Source organism: Pinus tabuliformis, chromosome 3_2 (assembly GCF_031772625.1).
Source record: "Pinus tabuliformis cultivar Carrire ecotype Pingquan chromosome 3_2, CPIR1, whole genome shotgun sequence".
Taxonomy (NCBI): domain Eukaryota; kingdom Viridiplantae; phylum Streptophyta; class Pinopsida; order Pinales; family Pinaceae; genus Pinus; species Pinus tabuliformis.
Window position 1 is genome coordinate 836237999 of NC_142302.1, and position 13048 is coordinate 836251046.

Here is a 13048-nt window from a genome sequence, read left to right on the forward strand (position 1 = left end):
AGTAAATTTTATTAAATGCTTTATTGATACAAACGGCGGTCAAAACGAAACTTCTACTTCACCTCAAAATTAATGTTGCATCACGGGGCCCATTTCTGCACAAGTTTACGCGGAAAAACCACTTTTGCAAAACTGCCAGCCACATGTCAAACGATGGATGTTATCACTGCCCCTCGGGAGAATACCTCTCCTTGGTGAAAAGCGATGTGATGGAAGACAGACGGTTTTCTAGAGTAAATGCAGCAGTTGGAATTATAATATTTCAACAAATTGCAGGACTCGAAATGGAACTTGGAAGTAATTTGATTGAGTTATCCTTGCATTCAAGGTGGTCCTCAAGCACTCTCTCTGCGAACGTTGAGATAAAGGTGGTGCTTCACATTGATCTTAGGCCTGTATTTCACAAGGAAAAATGGATTCTTGTTCCTCTCTTCAACCTGTTGTCGAGGCTTCTTAATCAGGAGCGTTTACACCAGCTCGGACGGATGGTTTTAGTAAGAGAATAACTCCTCTTCCTTTCAACATCATTAATATTTTTAATGCAAGAGGGGCCCGGAAAGAAAACCATCCCGCATCTTTAATGTTTTCACTCGCTAGCCATCTTTAATGTTTCCACTAGCTAGTCTTGAATTAGTAGAGATAGATAAACTAATATGTTTACACGGAGCTCCATTTGTTGGGATTATTTTCAAATAGCATTACCCTCAACCAATTAAAATGGATCAAGGTTTACAGAAAATAAAATATAATAATTTACAGTTTTTCTGGTTTAATTGCTCAAAAATTTAGTAGGAATTTATTGAAATCACAAATTTCATGTATAATCTCTGCACAAAATGCTCTACAATTTTTTGAGTGTGCTAAATCTATATATACAATCAAAAAACCAATTTAAATAGCACAAATCAAAATTTCACAAAACCAAATTCAACAAAATTTCAATAACATAAAATCCAAATGTTCATAAGAATTCCATTTAATTTTATAAAAATACCAGAAACTAAAAAATATGAAAAAAAATAAATAAATAACATAAACTAATTGAAAAAAAGTCGAGGAAGGCAACATCATTGAAACAATATGTGACTTTAATTTTAGTTATGTTATCATTGTACGTTCCATTTAGTAAAATATCATGTAAAAAATTAATTCATTATTTGTTTAATAAGTTATCATATTTTTATTTAATTTTAAAATATAAAAGAAATTGAAATTAAATTTGTAGTTTTTTAGATATTTTTGTTAGATTTAATTTAAAAAATATTATAAAATTAAATTAAACTAAAATATTTAAAAAATTGTTCACATATAAATTTTTTTTACATATATTTTTTTATATTATAAATAAAGTTTATACATTTCTCTAATAGTGTGTTTTAAAACATCTTTAGAGCGCAATAAACTAGAACTATATATTCAAATCTTCTACTACAACTTAGTACAACCTGATAAGCTAATAGGATATCTCAAATGTTGCATAAAATTAAAAATTATAAAACCACAAGAAAAACTCCAAATCTGAAACTAAATGTGAAATAACGATGCCCTAATTTGAAAAAAAAAAAACAAAAAAAATATCCACATTAATTTATAGTAAAGTATAAAAATGAATAAATTAATTTAATGGCTTGCTATCCTATGCATTAAATATCCCTTTAACTAACCATTAATTTAATCAACGGTTGGACAATTACAAATTGCTTAATATGTTTTAAGAACAAAATACTATTTATATTAATTATAAACAAACACGAAAAGCGAACGGCCACGTTGTATTTAATACTATCTGGTGCGGTGGGTCACCCCCTATCTTTAGTACTATTTGGTGCAGTGGCCCACCCCTCAGATCATTAAGACAAACTGAGATTCGCAGAGAAGAGGAAAAGGTTGCGCAGGCGAGCATGCCCTTTAAGAACGAATGCAATACCGGTTCCTTTAAAAAAAATCGTGAACATATCATATGTTGAGCATATTTTAGAAACACTTTGCAGGATTAACAAGAAAATCTATGTGGTTCAGAAAAAGCTGCAATCTCTATTGCGAGTGTGTTACGTAAAGCGTTATAAGATCTTATTGTTTTGAAAAAAAATTATTTGTAAAATCAGTAAAATTAGAAAAACTAATATGACTAGATATATTAATATTTTTGTATTTACTTAGTGTGCAGCAAGAGTTTTATTTTTTTCAAATTTTTGGAGGTGTCATTCATAGAGTAAGATTCTCGCCTTTATTCAAATTTTTGTTGGTGTTGTTCATATTCTCGAAGTGTAGGAAGATACAAGCAATAAGAAACCAGCCCCATCACCAACTCCACTAGAGTTTTGGTGTTTGGAACAGATTTGCAAGAGTCTCACCCGTAAGCTGGATCGACTCTTGGCGTGTTGTAGATCCTGAGTTAAGATGGATCTAGTTTGATAGAATCCCCCTTTAGATACTTGGTATTGACAATAATACCACGGGAAATACCATGAGCTCTCATAAAGCTAGAGACCATGGGTATTTACCACCGGGAGCTCAAAAACTATTAGTAATAATTTAAAGAAAATAACAAAAATAATAACTTATTTTTATTTTTTATTTTATTTTGACAGAGTTAAAATGTTTACAGCACCTCTCCAAGCAATTAGTAGCGGAAAAACCATGAGCCACTAAACCAATGAAGGTGCAAACCATCAATGTTGACTTTAACACGGTGAACCATTTACTTAATCAAGGTTAATCTAAATTATAATATGATAATAATAATAATATTTTATACACCCGTGAGCGGGATCGACCCTTGGCGTGTTGTAGATCATGAGTTAAGATGGATCTAGGTTGATAGAATCCCCCTTTAAATAGTCGGTATTGACAAGAATACCACGGGTCAATACCATGGGCTCTCATAAAGCTAAATACCATGCGTATTTACCATCGATTTTCATAAACCTGGAGCTCGAAAACTATTAGTAATAATTTATAGAAAATAACAAAAATAATAATTTATTTTTCTTTTCTATTTTATTTTCAACGATTTAAATTCTTTACATGACATTACATTACAACATCTCTACGATATTGTTCTAGAAAGCACCTCTTGAAGCAATTAGTAGGGGTAAAACCATGAGCCACTAAACCAATGAACGCACAAACCATCAATGGTTACCTAATCAAGGTTAATCTAAATTATAATATGATAATAATAATAATAATTTACACACCCGTGAGCTAGATCGACTCTTAGAATGTTGTAGATCCTGAGTTAAGATGAATCTAGGTTGATAGAATCCCCCTTTAAATAGTCAATATTGGCAAGAATACAACGGGTCAATACCATGGGCTCTCACAAAGCTAGATACCATGCGTATTTACCACCGGCTCTTATAAACCTGGAGCTCAAAAACTATTAGTTATAATTTATAGAAAATAACAAAAATAATAATTTAAGCCACTAAACCATTAAACGTACAAACCATCAATGTTGACTTTAACACAACAAACCATTTAGCTCATCAAGGTTAATCTAAATTATAATATGATAATAATAATAATATTTTATTCTTGTAATATCAAAACTTTAAAATGGAAAAGAAATCATTAATAGTATATTAATATTATTGACTTAAGCGATGTATGGTCCTTGACCACTCACCTCATTTTTTTTTTACAATGTGTGTTTTCTTTTACAATGTCCTATAGGCATCAATCCATGATAATCATAAAAAAAATTTGTCCCATGATAAATCTCACATTCCTAGCCATGCAAATTCTTAACTTCTAAATAGTTTTTGTTACAATACAATGGGCCAATACCATAGCTTATGAATATCACATGCCCGATACGACATGTGTTCATATAACAATTTCTTCATTTAAATAATTTAAGGTAAATTAATTAAAAGAGCATAAATAGCTTGATGATAAATTTTAACCCTTGACTTTTGAATACTATTACGAATATTCTATCATATTCCATGGAGGTTAAATTTAGACCATCAACCCACTACTTAATGATAATAAACTTAAAGTTGTGAAAGTCTATTCTGAAATAGACACACAAAACCCCTGAGCCACTAAAACCATGAACCAACAAAGCAACAATGTTGACCATAACACAATGACTCATTTCCCTGGTCAAACTTAGTTTAACTTTATCATGATTTGGGGTAGATAGTGGTCCTACTCAATCAACATGTATATTCATTAACTTATTATTATTGGAGTAGTCTTTAAGTGCTCTTTTTTGGAAAATTTTCCATTTTATTTTCCCATCTAATTTGTTTAAAATATTTAGGGATTTATGGAAATCACAAGTTTCACAGGTGAAATCTTCACAATAGAAGTGCCCCAGGGTTTTTGATGGCATTGAATCGACAAAAATCGAGATATAACAACAAATATGTTCTCAAGATTATGGCGAAAAAAATTGTTGAAAACTCCAAAAAGGCGCACTTAAAGACTACTCAGTTATCATTATTATAAATTTAAAAGGGAATTAATATATGAGTCAATAGATATACATTAAAAAAAATATGTAATAAGATTCTTAACCATGGTGATTTTTGAAACAAGATTAATACTAGAGGGGCAAGAAGTTGAATCAATATTAAGACTAAATTTGCAATCACTGTGAATTATAATTTTACTTTTACTTGGAAACAATTTAGGAAAACAACCAACAACATGTCATGTAAGAAACAATTTAAATCAACACATATTATACTATCACACTTTAACATGGAAACCCTTCCAGGAGAAAAACCACAAAATCTTGGTTGTATTATGATGTAGATCAAAAGCCACTACTCTTATTACATCAAGTTTCGTCAAAACCCAATCATAGAAGCACAAAATCCCTTGGATTTTTTTGCTAGCACCAAATCTCTCTTTACATACACCTAAACAGCTTACAAGAAGCAAACTTCTTAACCAAGCATCCAACTACATGAGGCACTAATTTCCATGTTCTACATCATGCACTCACTATGATGGAACCACCAACTTCCTATTATGCAAACACCAACTTGTTGTCCATATGGAAGTTGTTGTCATTTGTTCTTACTCTCACTCATTTTGATGCATAGCTTGAATCAAATCATGAATTCCTATTCTCCTCAGCAACCATCCCTCTACATAGCCCATGCAACTTTTCTTCTCTCAATCTTCTCAATCTTCTTCAACATTCTTATAGAAATGCACTTACCGAGCTCATACAATCTACATATTAGTAGCACTTAGCCATCTCTTCTCCACTCGCTCTCACAACCTAACTCTACAAGCTCACTCTCAAACAAAGTCTCTCACATGCTGCCACATTTCACACCTCTCTCACTCTGGTCACCATTGTTTTGTTCACCTATCACACATTGTTCAATGTAGTGACTTCTGCATCTCTCACATGCTGCCACATTTCACACCTCTCTCACTCTGGTCACCATTGTTTTGTTGACCTATCACACATTGTTCAATGTAGTGACTTCTGCATTTTACACTAATTGAGGAATACTCCAACATGGCTCACTATCTCATCATTGAAGACTCAATGTGACAAACATAATGGGCTTCATTTACTCAACCTCGTGATGCAGCTATGGTCTCCATTACCAATCGTTACAGTTATAGAAGATCACTTCAGTATGGCTCGTGATGCTTGAGATAATTGTATTAATCAACCTAAGTATTGGTAGCATTTACTCCCTTTTTATTTGTGGATGGGGTTCAATATGGTTTACTCTGTTTAATTAAAATACATTGCAACCTATATTTCTTGAGGTATGCCATTTTTAATTATGCATGACACAACAAGTTCTTCATAGTTCCTCAACAACAAACACGTAGCCACTTATTACTTCCAGAATAGGAAATTATCCATTACATGTCATGATTAGACTAAATCCATGATAATGCAATCCTCACCTATTGAGCTACACAGTTAGACACTTTAATTTCAAAACCCAATATAATTTCCATCACTTCGTTAAACTCTTTTGCTTATTTTACTACATTTTATTTCAAACTGTAGTTTTGGTGCTTGGATATGGGTTTACCAATATTGGTTATGCTCCCAATGTTAACCCCTTTTCACAAAACCACATTAAACCTCCTTCGGGTGAAGACCTTTAAAAATATACCATTCATGTCCTCTACTATTATAGAATTTTCATATGTTGAGAGGTCCACCAAATGCACCCCTAACACATATCTCAAGGCTGATCCATTATTTCATTTGAGTCATTAAATCAATCATGTTGTTGTCCATGCTAAGCTTACATGCCCTTAATTTTTAGCATCTTATACCTGAGAGGCCAATACAAAGGACTTGTCGCATCATGATTTATCACACGTTCCTTTACAACTAAAATTACTTCACGACATTGTTTTCTTATCAGTATATGGTGTTAGAAAAATTCCTGTTCCCCATATCGATCTCGTGGGACCTCAACTGCACTACACTCTTTCACACTGGCCCAAGGTAAAAACTTCCCATCTATTGTTGGTGTCATGAAAAGCATTTGTCTCTCAGATCTTATCAACTAAGAGACCACACTATCCAAACGCTTTCTCAAGACTTTGTTTCCTGGACTTAATGAGTTAGCACTATTGCACATGCCCCCAAATGTTGGCCCTATTAGTTGTGGTACTATCCACTATGCCTTCTTTCTGGACATTTTCCAATTTTCAGGTTTTCTCCACCTTATTGGGAATTCTTATAACATGAGAAAATACTTCCAACCATTACTCCTAGTATAGACATCAACTTAATTAATTATGCTTAAGGTGGAATTCCGGGGGAATATGTGGAAAAACACCTTAGAGTAATAGCTCGTTGGAATAATAACAAGAATATCTACATGATCGGATGGTTAGATGAGAGCTTCAGTGACATAGGGAGTCATGATGGCCAATCTTCCATTTTCCCACATTAAAAAGAATATTTTAATTGAAATAAAAAAGGGAAAAGTGCTCCATGATTATAATAATAATAAAATATAAGTTTCTAGAGGAATCCATCAAATCTATAAAAGAGGAGGAGGAGACCATTGGAGGAACATCTTGGTTTTGATATTGTTTCTTGTATCTAAGGTTGACAACCCAGTTCTCTACTCAAGCAGTAGCCCCAGGATAGAAACCCTTGGGTGATTCAGTGAGAGTGGGTGAACACCCCTTTCTTCCCTGAGAGAATCCATTCAGGGTTCACATGTTGCATTGTTTTGGTTTTTTTAGTTTGTTTTAGAGGATGATTTCGACATTATTCTAGATCTGTCTAATGACATTGATCTCAACTATATGGTTGTATTTTTATGTAAACCCCAGTTCTTCTAATATAATAAAGCTGAGAATCCTATTCATTGTATTATCGGATTGCAATGCTTTATTTGCTTATTTTTACATGATTATGTGAAATGCATGATTTTTTTTATGTGAAGTGCATGTTCCAAATTTTCTCCAAAGGGACATTGTAGGTGTATGAAAGCCTTGGTCTTGGCTTAGCGTAAGGGTTTATTGTAGTAAATCGAGGATCTATTCTAAACGTGCCAAATTCTAGTTTGTGGAGAAATTTTCCTTGACCGTTAATAGTTCTACAAAATCTTTGTTGAAAAATAATGGACAAAAGCACTTATGCTTGACATATCTACTAATTTTGTGAGTTAAATTGCATAATTGCTTCATAAGGTCATGCTAGATTTTCTACCTAGGAAAGATTGTGGGGATCAAATTTATTTGGGGCCAATATTACTCTGCACTAGACTATTTTCCTATGAGCGTGTATTTTTATTTCCAAGTTCATGGGGCTAAGATCTTAGTGTGTTTCAAACTTGGACCAAGATCAACGTTATCTCTCACTGCTAGAAAAATGGTATAATCATTGATTACTACATCCGTGGGTGAGGGTTGCATCTATATATTGATCTGTTGACGTAACTTGGTATCAGATTGGTGATAAATTGGTGGTGGGGGTCATTGCAAGAGAAAGCATCTTTGGTGGGCCTATCACCTGAATCACGGAATGCATGCAATGTGGTTCTATGGTAGTGTGATTCACATAAGGTCGAACATAACTCAGGTGCGAAGATTGGTCAAAGTTGTGTTTGGTGCTGGATCATTTGACAACGAGATCAAGTTGAAGACATGTGGTGGTCGAGTGGAGATCGGTACTTGTGTTTGAGTAATGGTGCATTAGCTAACTATGATTTGAACTAGGGGTTAAATTTTACGGGTCACCCTGCCCATCACTGAATCTTTTTTTTATTGTTTTATTTTTAAACTGCCCATCGCCTTTTAATATATATTTTTACCAGTTTTATATGATATTTTCAAATTATATTCACAAATTAATTGAGTCTAGAGTTAAATATGGATCTGGATTACTTGGTAAATAGAAAAGCTTCCAATCTTACTAAATATATTCTTAACTTTAAACTATTGACTTATTTAATTTTTTTTTTATCAAATTACTCCACCTCTTGCCCTTTAAAAATAGTAAAAAGAAAAAAACTCTTATTCACAACATTAAAAATTAGTTGAGAAGTTTGAAAGCTTGGGAATTAGAGGCATGAACTACCATGAACAACATTCACATACAAAGTCAGGAGTTAACCACAACCTAGGATAGGCTAGTGTTAATCCACAATAATATATTTTCTCTTTCTAGTTAGAAATGTTTTGCCGATATATAGTAACTTGCAGGATCCAAAGGTAGAAATGTCCTTGACTGGGCAAGCGTTTTTATGGATATTCGTTTATTATTGAATTGACAATCATTGGAATTTTCTATTTCTTCAAATAGAGGAAGTCTATGTTTGGCAACGGGTATCATAACTAACTATTTAAAATGAAAGGTTCATATATGATCCCTGGAGTCATGACAATCTTTAGGTAGTAGAAAGAGAGATCTTTGTTAACATAGCCATGTAAATCTTAAAAGTCATGCGAATCCATAATTATTTCATTATTTTCCATTTAAATTGAAATTGGACACTCGAAACCATGGAAATTGTAATTGTAACTAGCTGTAAATCTTACCCAATCCAGGGTCCGGAGGCAAATCCAATTCCATCTATAAACTTTGACTATTCCATATATATCTAATCTCTACATAGGTTTATATGTTTGACTATTCCATAGATATCCATTTGACTACATGTGTAAGATAGAGATAAAGAGGATTGAGAAATATATGAATGGCTCATGAAGTAAACTGAGCGATGATCAAATTAATTCATTTATGGGTGGTTGTGTTGTCAAGGATGACATTGAGCATGTGGGGCTATATAGGCTTATCAAACATATGCCGAGAGAGGTTTTGGAGTCTTTCTCTGTGAATGAACTGTAAAAACTCTAAGACTAACTTGAAATCGTGACAAGTAGGGTATGGAAGAAGATGTTTGTATGGAATAACAGATTGAGGCTATGACACAAAAACTTGAAGAGTCGAAAGAAGGCTAAGACATAATCAGGGTTTTTCACAAAAGAAAAATGATCTATAATCTATATATGTTCTCTGATTGTCGTGGATCACTGGCAGAGATAGTCAACCATCCATTTTGTCAATTAGAAGAAAAAAAGCCCTATTTATGTGACATCTTTGGCCCTGTATTTCATGTGTAACTAGGTCAAATACACTTGCATGAAACGAACAATAACTTGATCTAAATTTGGGGATCGGGTATGACTCAAACATCAAAACCTACCAAAATCTTGACTTACAGTTGGGGTGTAATACAACTTGAAAAATTAGGATGTTGGCTTTATTATGACAACCTACTTCGTGTTTCAATGGGTCAGAAATGTTCGGTGTTTTTAGTTGAATGGATTCGCTGACATTAGAACCAGAGAAGGTTGAGTAGTTGTGGATTTGCGACTCGGCATTTTTTTTTCTTTTATGGGTTGTATCCCTACAAAAACGAGAAAGCTCCAGGCTCCAACACTATGATGGGCACTGGTATTCACTGCATAATATTCCAATTTCCAACTGCCCCGACAAACCATTTGAGAATTAAGATTATGATAAAATTGGGACAAAATTTGTAGGAAATGGAAGTCAAATCATAATTGGATTGGAAAAAAAAGTTAACCCAACGATAATTCTCATAGATATTGGAACTTCCTTAATTTCCTTACCAAACCAAAGCTAAATTGCCTATGTTGACAATGTTGTGTAAATTAATGCGTTGGTGAGCTCCCCATTTTAATTGTATGCCTTACTGATATTCAAATTTAAATATGCTGGCCAGAGAATATAGATATAGACGATGTACTCTTAGACCAGTTGCATTGATAATTGCATAAATTCACGTAAGTGCTGGAAGCATATAATGATACGACGCATCCAATCCAACAAAAGTAAGCTGATAGTGGGTACTTACAACTTCAACTTAATATAAAATTTAATCAAATACAAATTATTAAAATCTATATCAATATATATATAAAACTTGTAATTTTATTACATGCCCGTAATTATGACAGCTTTAGAAATTATTAACACGTTAATAATAACGTGTAGATTTTGAAAGAGCCGGATAAAAACGAGTCAAAACGTGCATACGGGTGTCAATTTTAACCCCTTATTCGAACGTTTGTGTCTCAGTGGTGTGATTAATGCCCAATGCGTTGGCTTTTGTTGTGCGAATCGAACACGGAAGAAATTCGTGGTACCCAAAACATGCAGGAATTCATAACAGTCCAGGAGGGAAACTGCGAAGGAATCTACGCCGTATGTACCCTTGTCAAGACACCTACTCATCGTTAATCGGGCCGAACCTCGTGGTTTATACGTTTAATTATTAGAAGAAATAATTGTATGTGGACCTCCATGTGAGCAAGGAGATGTGTGCAGTATGTAGGTGACGTCACAACAGAATTACAAACTCGGAAAAAGCTAAATAGTCATATATTGGGTATTTAATGTTTTCAGAGCAGCACGCGACTTAACGCTCATATATTGGGTATTTAATGTTTTCAGAGCAGCACGCGACTTAACGCGATAACACTGGAGCGGGTAAATTCGACATTAAATAATATTTGCCCACTCCCGTGTTATCGGACTAAGTGGCGTGGTGCTCTAAAGACATTAAATACCTAATATATCGCTGATTAGCTCCAGCCTACAAACTCTAGTAATCGGGCCTAGTGATGTGGCGATTCATAGGACGCTTTGCTAAAGATTGAATCTTCTAGTGTGCAGAAGCTGCATTCATGTTAACGTATCGGTAGGAGAATGTAATCAGTGGCCGAGTTGAGGACGCCTGAATTACATCAGTGTGGCCATTTCTGAGGCTCATAGATAGGCGGCAGACGGAAACAACGATTTTAGTAGGAGATGGTGTATCCCGTGGTCATGTTACTGAGCGTGTGTTGACTGCAAATCCTGAGACTGTAGATGGCACGCTAGAGAGACTTGGTGACTTGCTAAAGTTGTTGGGCGTATCTTCAAATGAAAACATATTACCAACTACATATGGTGAGCTCCAGCCTTCTCTTGGAAAACATCGTCTGAAGATAGTGGAGTTTATTGCAGTCCTGCTGAGGGCAAGTAATGAAGTTTCTCAGCAGGAATTGGTCAAGTTGGGTGCTATCCAAATGATTATACAATTGTTGCTTTGATTATCCTTTTTAACAAATCCGTGTATCATTAAGTGGAGAGCGTTATAGTGTCGTGCTTAGAGAGAAATAATAAAAATGTTATTGAGCATCTTCTTCAGGATTGTAACTCAGTTGGAATGATTTCGACAGCAAAAGAGTGGCAGCAAATTGTACCAAGAAATGTCTAGCTGATAAATTACAGTGCCCAGAACTGAATTATCTCATAGAGAAATTTCTCTATTGAAAGGAAGGCGACTGATTACATGCAGCACTACATATTTAGTATTGCCTTGGTCACATGGTCTTCCAAGATCTGAATATCACATATCGCATGCCTGTAGCAGCTCACTGACAGAGGACGAGTTGGTGTTCCTTTTTAAGAGTTCATTAGTGAAGCCCAGATTGGTTTTCAAGACATCTCCAGCACAAGTTCTTTTGATTGATTTTTATTCCAAATTCATCATTCTTTCGTGCTCACTATACTCTTTATACTTTCAAGGCTTCATGTGTGATGTTATCATTATGTGACAACATTGTGTAAATTTTCGGGTCAGTAAAGAGTGTCAAGTATTATTGGAGAGTTGTCAGTGATATGTATCATTGTTGTTAGCATTACCATAGATTCTTTGGACAATTTATTGTTAATGGATGTAGGGTGATTGGTTATGCCTTGCATGGCTTATCATAACCTTGTATTGTTACAATAAAAATAAAGTATCTAAAATACTTCATAAACCAGTACAACAACACTTCAATGGATGATGATATAACCAAGAAAACAAAACATAATAATAGGCCTTTCTCAAAGAAGGATTATGCTATTATTTAAAGGGAACAACCAAAGGATGTGCAGAAAGGGTAGGAAATGGGGCACACACTATTTTCACTTGGGACATACTTGAAGCACATGAGGGTTGCATGGAAGATTCTCTTCAAACTTGATGACCTAGATGTCATCCTTTCTAGAGTGAGCGAGCGAGAAGGGAATAAATTAATTTGGGCTCTAAGACTAGCTATGCCTGCTCTCATACAACCCAAGTTCTTGGAGGAACCTTGTGAAGGGTTTAGGCTTCGAGTTGCATATTGTCTCAGTACATCATGAGACTGACTACACCATACCTCCTTTCAATAATGAAGTTATGAGGAGAGTTTTCAAGCTGATAGTAGAGACTTTTCAGGGTTTGGACAACAATGTAGGTCCTACATTTGAAAAGAAGCTTCAGATTTTAGAAGTTATGGCTATAAATAGGACTTATGAAGTCATGTTTGACCTAGAGTGTGATGGTTTGATCTTGAAAATGTTCCAATGCTTCTTCAACATTAGGAAACATCATCCTAACAGAGTCATAGAAAATATGCAGTCCGTCTTGTCCTCATGTATGAGAGGTCATGATTCTATCTGTCGGGAGTTGTAGTCTTGATTGTTGTCTATTTTGATGAGAGAGTAGTTGGTCTTACCTGTTGCTTGTGGTCTAACTGAGAG

At 34.4% G+C, this 13048-nt stretch overlaps 1 pseudogene; it reads left to right on the plus strand.

Moving 5' to 3' along the window:
- The first annotated feature begins 9205 nt into the window (after positions 1–9205).
- Positions 9206–9710, plus strand: LOC149183260 (uncharacterized; annotated as a pseudogene).
- Positions 9711–13048: the final 3338 nt, after the last annotated feature.